The following is an 8,262-nucleotide window of genomic DNA, read 5'->3' on the forward strand; positions in this document are numbered from 1 at the left end:
ATTGTGAGTTCAAATACCATATCCTCAGTGGGCATTCCTGACCTAGCCTAAATTAGTCCTCAACACTACTGCTTCTAATCAACATATTTTGAATCTTATTTCTACATGAAATTGTCTTGTGTATTTATTTATTTGTTAATCTTATGCTACAACCTATTAAAATGTAAGCTCTAGAAGAAAAGAGTCTTTATTTTTCTGATTCACTATTCTATTTCCAGTACCCAGAATAGGACCTGGTTATAAATATTTATTAAATGAGTAAATGAAAACAAAAACTGTGAATAAATCAATCTTCTGGATTTTTTTTCATAGGACCTGCTATGAAACCAGATTTTTTCATAATGGACTGTAAGATTTCTTAAATTATTTTTATATATCTTTAATCCTTACCTTGTTGATTTTGGTTGGATTGACTTTAGCTATTCTAGAATACCACTCTAACAAATCTTTGTAGCTCTAAATATCTGATTAATATTAAAAATTAATATCTGATTTGAAAATCATTTTTATCATCCAGTCAATGATTAAGTGGTACTAAATAGAGGCAGAAAACCACAGTGCTATAGTAGAAGCTTTATTCAGGATGATCGATAGCATTAATCAATACTTAAGTAATCTCTTAAGAGTACTATTACTCAAGTTAATATTTATTACTTTATTTCCAAGGATATTATATGATACTTTTCTTTGTTGAAATTAATACTTTATCTTGGCAGTGTTTTGCTGATTGGTAACACTAAAAATTTATCAGAGAAACAACATCAGGTTGCTTTTCTGTCTCTCCATGGGAAAATAATTCTATTGAGATTCTACCAGCTGTACAATCTGTTCTGACATTAGGTCTTTTCTTCCTTTGTAGTTTGGCCCTTCTTAAGTAGTCCCATGAAGGCTTTCTTCTCCTCCACAGTCTGGAAGCCACCATGGCCAAATTTGTAGGTGGTGTCAATAAACTTGAGGTCAATCTTCTTCAGGGCCCACCATTTGGTTTCCACCAGCAAGGACAGTGCCAGGTTAGCACCCACTTTGTTCCTACCATGCAGCCTTAAAGCATGACAAAGTCACTGGTCACTTCTAGTGGACAAAGCCACACAGAGGTTTGATGCTCTTGTCAGACAGATTTTAATCAGTAGAGGCATTGTTCTTGATCAGTTTGCCGTCCTTGATGAGGTAACCCTGGCCAGTCTTGTAGATAGTCTTGTTGATCTTGGTGCGGTGATGGTAGATTTTCTGCCCAGGCCAAGACACAGAGAGGCCACCCAGGCAGGATGCCATGCCCCAATATAGGCACCTTATGCAGCCCTCGGTGGGTTTTACGAGGCAGTTTCTTGGTGTGCCAATGGCTGGTGAACCCTTTGTAGCCTTTGCCCTTGGTCACCCCAATGACATCAGTCATCTCGTCCTGCCCAAATACTTGGTTCACAGGGACATGCTGCTCTAGTCTCTCACATGCCCACTCCAGTTTTTTGGCCGCAGTGCCTCCATTCACCTGGATCTCCATGAGGCAGGCCTCCTTCTGGCATAGAGGAAGCAGGTGCATCTGGGTGTGGGCAATGACATGGATGCCCTGGCAGTACCTCTTCATGGTGCTAAAGTTCCACTCCAGCTCCTTCCCGCCATTTATGTCCTGCCACTTCTTGCAGTATTTGGTGTAGGCCTTCATCTTAGATTTATGCCAGTTCTCATGGAAGCGCCTTTTGCACTCATTGCTGATACCCTCAGCAAAGATACTCTTAAAAGTCAGGAGGCCCCAAGGTGTTTCCATGTAGCCCACAATGCCCACAATCACCATGGGTAGCAACTCTACAATGGTCACAGCCTGCATAACTTCCTTCTTGTTCATCTTGGTCCCTGGCATATTGACTTTTGTCATAATGTGGGTCATGCCAGCCTTGTAGCCAGGAAGGCTGTGAGGTGCATGGGCTTGGAAGAATCATCCTTGGGGAAGCTCTTCACCTTCCCAAGGTGCTGGCTGCTGTGCTTCCAAGGCGGGAAACCCAGGGACCCATGATTGGAAGTGGAGAACTTCCTGTGAGACATCCTGCCATCGAATGCAGCTGGTAGAGCAACATTATGTTACTTTGGATCAGTTTCCTTCTAGAGAACTCATGTTGATTCTTAATAATCCTCACTTTTTATCCTACATGGTCATTGCCCATTACTTACTCTAACAGTCAGTTCTCAAATTTATTAAAATTATCACATAAGTTTCCAGAATCTGCCATTTTGGAAATGGAATTGTGTATCTGTCTTTGGTCATACCATTATTTGCATTTCCATTGTTTTCCAAGAATAATGATAGTGGCCATGAAATTATACCTTTAAATTCATTATTCTGGAAAGCAATTTGTCAAGACTCGAATGCATGGATTCATTTAAAGCAGACAGGTGATTTCTTATAAGTTCTCAACTTTGAGCTAGAATCCCCCCTTTCTGATGTTTACTCTTTTCATTTCTGTTAAAAAAGCTAGGCTGTAGCATGTCATAAATCTTCAAAGTGAAAATATTGGCATGGATGCTATACAGATCTTATTTTGAACTTTGCTTTAAATTAGATTTCAAGTTTCATTGAAGGCAAAGAATCTGAGGAAATGGGATACATTAAAGACAAGCAAATTTCATATGTGAATAATCTGCAACTTTAAACATCACAGGACAATTGTGAAAGATGTTGAGAGAAGTGAAATAGGATAAGCTGTTTGTTTTGATAAGTAGCTGTGAAATCAGAGAAGAGGCACTAAGAACATAGAAATAGAAAATAATGTTAAGGGATTAACATTGATTCACTGATCAGGGGATACATTGACTAAGTTGGCAAGAATAATTAAGAATGAATTATCTAAATAAAAATTTTTCAAGTTAAAAATTTTCTTTGGACTTTGGAAAATAGTCTCATAAACAAGTGTTTTAAACTATTCATGGGAAATTTGTGTTGACAAAGAAATAAAATACATATGAACAAATCAGTTAACAGTGAATATAACCCTCACCTCCAAACAAAGTCCAGTGACTGTCGATAACATGAGATTGTGATTAACTAATACTCAAAGAACAATTTTAACATGTTTTCTTTTAAAGAAATAATTTCATGCTTTTTATTCTTTTGACTATTCATTTGCTAGAAATAGCCAATGTACTGAAACATTTTCTTTGGTTATGATATATTTTCTTAGGCACTAACCTTCATGATAATTCCTTCTTTCCTCAGTTATGAACAAGATTCATTCATGAAGAATAGAGTGTACACTAAAATTAACATGTATAAAAATGAACCTGGAAAGGTAGACTCAAACATGGTAAATGTATGCAAGAATTTCTAATAAAAATTCCTAAGAAATATGTTTGTTTGTTAGTATTTTTTCGGAATTACATTTTGAGAAGTGTTTTTCCCCTATATCTGCTTTTCAGTTCATGCACAAGAAACTTATGCAAAGTCTAAGAATTATTATTCATTTATAAAACTTTTCATGCTTATCTCTAAGTGAATTTGGTAAAGCTCAAGATTTGCTTAAAATAAAACTGATAAACAAATCTTTTTTTATAGATTATAAAAAATGTGGAGAGAGGGAGGTCAATATGCTAAAAACTGTAGTCAAAGATTCAAGTAAGTTTTTTGTTTCCTGGAAATCTTACGGAACATCTGTCCAACCCAGAGTCAGTTCTCACACAATGATATCAAAATTTTAAAACATTTGGATGTCTAGTGTAAGATTGGGTTTATGTTAGCCAAATAAGATAAACTGTTATAAGTATTTCCTGCAAAAATCCCTATTGTAAAGATGGAGGGGATATTTTGTTTAGAATAATTTACTTTGATTGTGTATACTAATTAAATTTATGATATAATTACTTTTTTATTTTTGCTAAGGTTGAAAGAGGCTTAATTTTCCTATCTTTATTATTAAGCCTTGCTGAGAAGGCCCACTCTCCACCTTCTGACCCTTGAGTTGCCAGTTAATGGAAAGGTTGACAAGGTTAAATCTCTTAAACAGAAAGAGGAGAAGAAGAACATAACTCCATGAATTCAATATTGAGAATGCAATATTGACGATTGAGAGAATAATTTGACAAGGTCCTTGGAAGGAATACCCTGTTAACATTTGAAAAAATGAAATAAATAGATAAAAACAAATGTAGTCCTGAATTTTAAAATTCTATTCATAACAGAGATTCAGAGAATGACATACAAACTAGAAAGAAAGTTTGCCCTATGACTTTCAGCATTCTAAAGGCTTTCTAAGCTGCCACATTGTGACATATTTTCATTATAGAGTGAACAATAAATACTATCAATAGGGAAAGATAAGAAAAATCAGCAGACACAAGAAAGTTGACTGCTTCTGCATGTTAATATCTTTTATGTGTATAGCATTTATTTACAAAATGCTTCTACATAAAAATTTTCAGTGTTGTTCAGCTTGCAAGAAGCCTCATATAGCATCTTCTGCATTTAAACCACAAATGTGACCAGGCTCTCTAAAGAGCCACAGTTCTGAGCAATCACTAAAAAGTCACTTTCTTTTGGCAAGAAATTTTTTAAGGTTCTACTTTCCATTCTTTATTTTGAATCATTGTGCCATAAACTAGACCATGTGTCAAGGTGAAGACATTATGAGATTTTTAGGTAAGGGGGCACAGGATCTAGTTCAGAGTGTCTTCAAGGTGCCAGATGTTATTAAAGTATTGAGGTGTAGGCAGAATTCTAAAAATGATCTACAAGATTCCCTGAACAGTGTCTGGCACATGGTATGTGGAATGAATGGATGAACAGAATTAATATTCTTGCTTTAATCTGGTGCTCTGATTTTCTTCACTTGGCTTTCTGTTAGGATTATCTGTCTGTTCCTAGGCCATTGGGATGATCCTTTTGGATCAAGATATTACCTCACCTTCTGACAAAAACTTCTTTTCTCTGTTGTATTCTGCTTCTTAGCATAAAATTCTCTGCAGCCAAGCCCAACTCAGCATTTCCTATATCATCACCCAATACAGACACAGACCATTGCTTCAATTTCTTTTGTAATCTCTCAATACAATTGCTCTAGCAAAGACAAGAAAATATGAAGAACCAAGCTGTGGAAATAGCAAGAATAGCAAGAACAGAAGTATACTGCCCCTAGAGAAATTACAGCTCAGGATGGGAGGACTGGAAGGCTGAACCATGAGAAATTGGTAATTTTGAGGTAGGAGATAGATGGGCCTCTGGGTTGGACAGTATTTGTTAAATGGAGTAGAATTGAAGCTTCATTCTCACCCAGACACTCCAAGGACAAAGCTAGTGGCAGAAGCTAAGCTCTGCTGAAGTAAAGAGATAAGATGATCACTCCTGAGGTCAGGAAAACTTCCTTGTCTGCACATGCACAGGAAGGCTCCTTGGGGGTTGTAAAGGGAGTGCCACCCCATAATAAGTGTGGACTTGCATTCACAGGCTTCTGGGGTGGGATCCATCTTAGCAAGAAGCTGCACACACATGTTTGGGAGGCTCCTGGGACCAGTCAGATGTGGAAAAAGAAACAAGATAGTTGGCCAAAGGTAAGCACCCTCTCTGGGTGTGTATTTCTGCCCTGCTTCTGACCTAAATAAATTTTTTCTCTGTGTGCTCTCTCATAGGTTGTACTGTGTCTCTAATAATAAAGCTTGTATCTGTTTTTACAGTTTTTGTCTCCTTGAAACATTCCTACTTTCAAAGGAGGGGTGGGGGTGGGGAAGAGCCAGGGCCACTTTGCTTCTAGCCTCTGGCCCATGGTGGTGTAGCAGCTGGGATTCCTGGTTTTCATCCAGGTTACCCAGGTTCACTTCCTGGGCAGGGAACTAATGATGAACTCAGTGACAAGAACAAGGAAGCAGATACAGAGAATGGACTGGAGAACTCGAGGTTTGGGAGGGGTCAGGGGGTGAAGGGGAAGCTGAGACAAGCAAGAGAGTAGCACAGACATATATATACTACCAACTGTAAAATAGATAGTCAGTGCGAAGTTGTTGTATAACAAAGGGAGTCCAACTCGAGGATGGAAGATGCCTTAGAGGACTGGGGCAGGGAGGGTGGGGGGGACTCGAGGGGGGGAGTCAAGGAACGGAGGGAATACGGGGATATGTGTATAAAAACAGTTGATTGAACTTGGTGTACCCCCCAAAAAAAATAAATAAATAAATAAAATTAAAAAAAAAACAAAAAACAATTGGTTTCTTTTTCAAAAGTCAATTCTTTGTTTTTTTTTTTTTAATTTGAGGAGTGCTCAGGTAGAAAATAAAGCCAAACATGTAAGTTTTACTACAAGAAAATTTATTTAAATTGTGTGGCTGGATTAGACTTAATTTCATGTTGTGTATTTTTCAGGACAAGAAAAGGAAACTGGAAAGAAGATTCACTTAATACTTTTTATATGCTGGGCCCTTTGTGTGTTATTATTTAATCCTCAGAGCAGCCAAGAGTGGTCGATGTCATTTTATACATTTTACAGGGGAGGAATCGTGGGGTTGGGAGGGGGTATCGATGAGGTTAATAGACTTTTAAACTTACCTCAAGAGTTATGAAGTAGATTCATACCAATTTGTCTGATTCCAGTACCTATATAGGCTTCTTTCAATTATAGCAAACAACATCTCTTGGAATAGGGAGGTAGATGACTATTCTCATTGAGGCAGCCAAAGGGATCCATTAACTGTCTTTCATGTCATATTAGATATCCACACATGATACAGAACCCAGGAAAACTTGGGTTGTGTTTCAAAGGAAACCTCTCCAGACAGAAGTTGAAGGTGATTCCATATTCAGGTAATTTATAGCCATGTTGGACCAGACATCATCTTTTCTGCAGTATTTTTAAAAATCATAAATACAAACAAAATTTGAAAAATGTATATGACTTTTTATGAATACAAGAAAGTGGGCATGCTGATCTCTTAAGGTCAACTGTGTCATAAACGAGTTGAAACTATGATCTTACAGAGAAGCTTATTTAAAAGCTATATTTTCTAATAAATACCTAACCTATTCACAACACAGCCAACCTTATCATTTGAACACAGTTCTCTAGCCAAACATTGCATCATTTATTAATTTAACTAACTTCTACTTTGCCTTGCTTGCAAAGAATTTGGAATGCATTTATTAAATTCTGCAGTACTCTCTCCATGGCAGATAAAACAGTTTGTGGTGTTATCTTCCTGAGGTAATGTTGACTGTTATAAAGATATCTCTATATTAAATTCCTTTTATATAAGATAGCTCTACGGTATATCCAAAGGTATTATCTACATTTATTTTTGTTCTTTGTCCATTTCTCTATGGCACCATTAGGAAATGCAATATGATTACAGTATGTTGCCCATTTTGGTGTTTCTACGCAAAGAAATACCCTAGTTTCCTTTTAATGTGCACTTAACAGTAACATTGTTATTTGCTGAATGCCTCAGCTTGAGCAAAAAAATATAGTTCATAGTGCAATAAAAGCAATATTCTTAATTTAAATCTGAGGTCCCCAGGGCAGTGTGTTATTGTTATCATTTTGGGATACAACTTTAAAAGCTATGTTTTTTTTTTTTTTCTCAAGCACTATTCTTTTGGTATATGTTCAAAGATCTGATTTTCCTGAACAGAACAATCCCATATCATGGTTCAAATAAGATAATGCATGCTGTGAAAAGTTTCATAATGAATAATTTGTAATCTCAAGTGTCTGTTACACCTTTAGAAAAGCTTCTATACCTCAATCTGTGGGCTGAGCCATGGCTCAGGTAGAATTGTAGGAAATGCCATATCAAGTTGTCAAAGGAAACAAAGTCTGAAAACGAGAGAAATAAGCCAGTCCTAAAGTTGACTTACTTAATGTTAAATAATGCTTAATTAAAAAGGATTAATTGCTTGATAGTATGGACTTATTTGAATTCAATTTAAAAATGTGATTTTTCTATATAAATTGGTGTTTTTCTTTTAAAGCAAATATTTTTCATCACAAAGCTGATATATCCTAGTATCACATCATAATTTCTCTCAAGGTCAGTGCCACAATGTTTACATTTGAGGGACAGTGCCACAATGTTTATATTTGAGGGACACTAACTTCTATGGAGATTTTTCTGTAGTGATTCTGACAACTTGACTCACTGGGGAGATTCAGCTGTTATACCCATATCTATGCTTTGATGCTCCAGAGAACTTTGATATCCAAAGCATCCTAGAATTCCTTGTGCTATTACATTTAACTTATGTAGCAAAGCAGGTTTTTTAATTTTAAACAGCTTGCACCAAAATTCCTCTTGAGA

General features: G+C 36.5%; 1 pseudogene; it reads right to left on the bottom strand.

Annotated features, from left to right (window-relative positions):
* Positions 1 to 836: 836 nt before the first annotated feature.
* LOC130839562 (60S ribosomal protein L3-like) lies at positions 837 to 2,037 on the bottom strand (annotated as a pseudogene).
* Positions 2,038 to 8,262: the final 6,225 nt, after the last annotated feature.

Source organism: Hippopotamus amphibius, chromosome 17 (assembly GCF_030028045.1).
Source record: "Hippopotamus amphibius kiboko isolate mHipAmp2 chromosome 17, mHipAmp2.hap2, whole genome shotgun sequence".
In the NCBI taxonomy this organism is placed as follows: Eukaryota; Metazoa; Chordata; class Mammalia; order Artiodactyla; family Hippopotamidae; genus Hippopotamus; species Hippopotamus amphibius.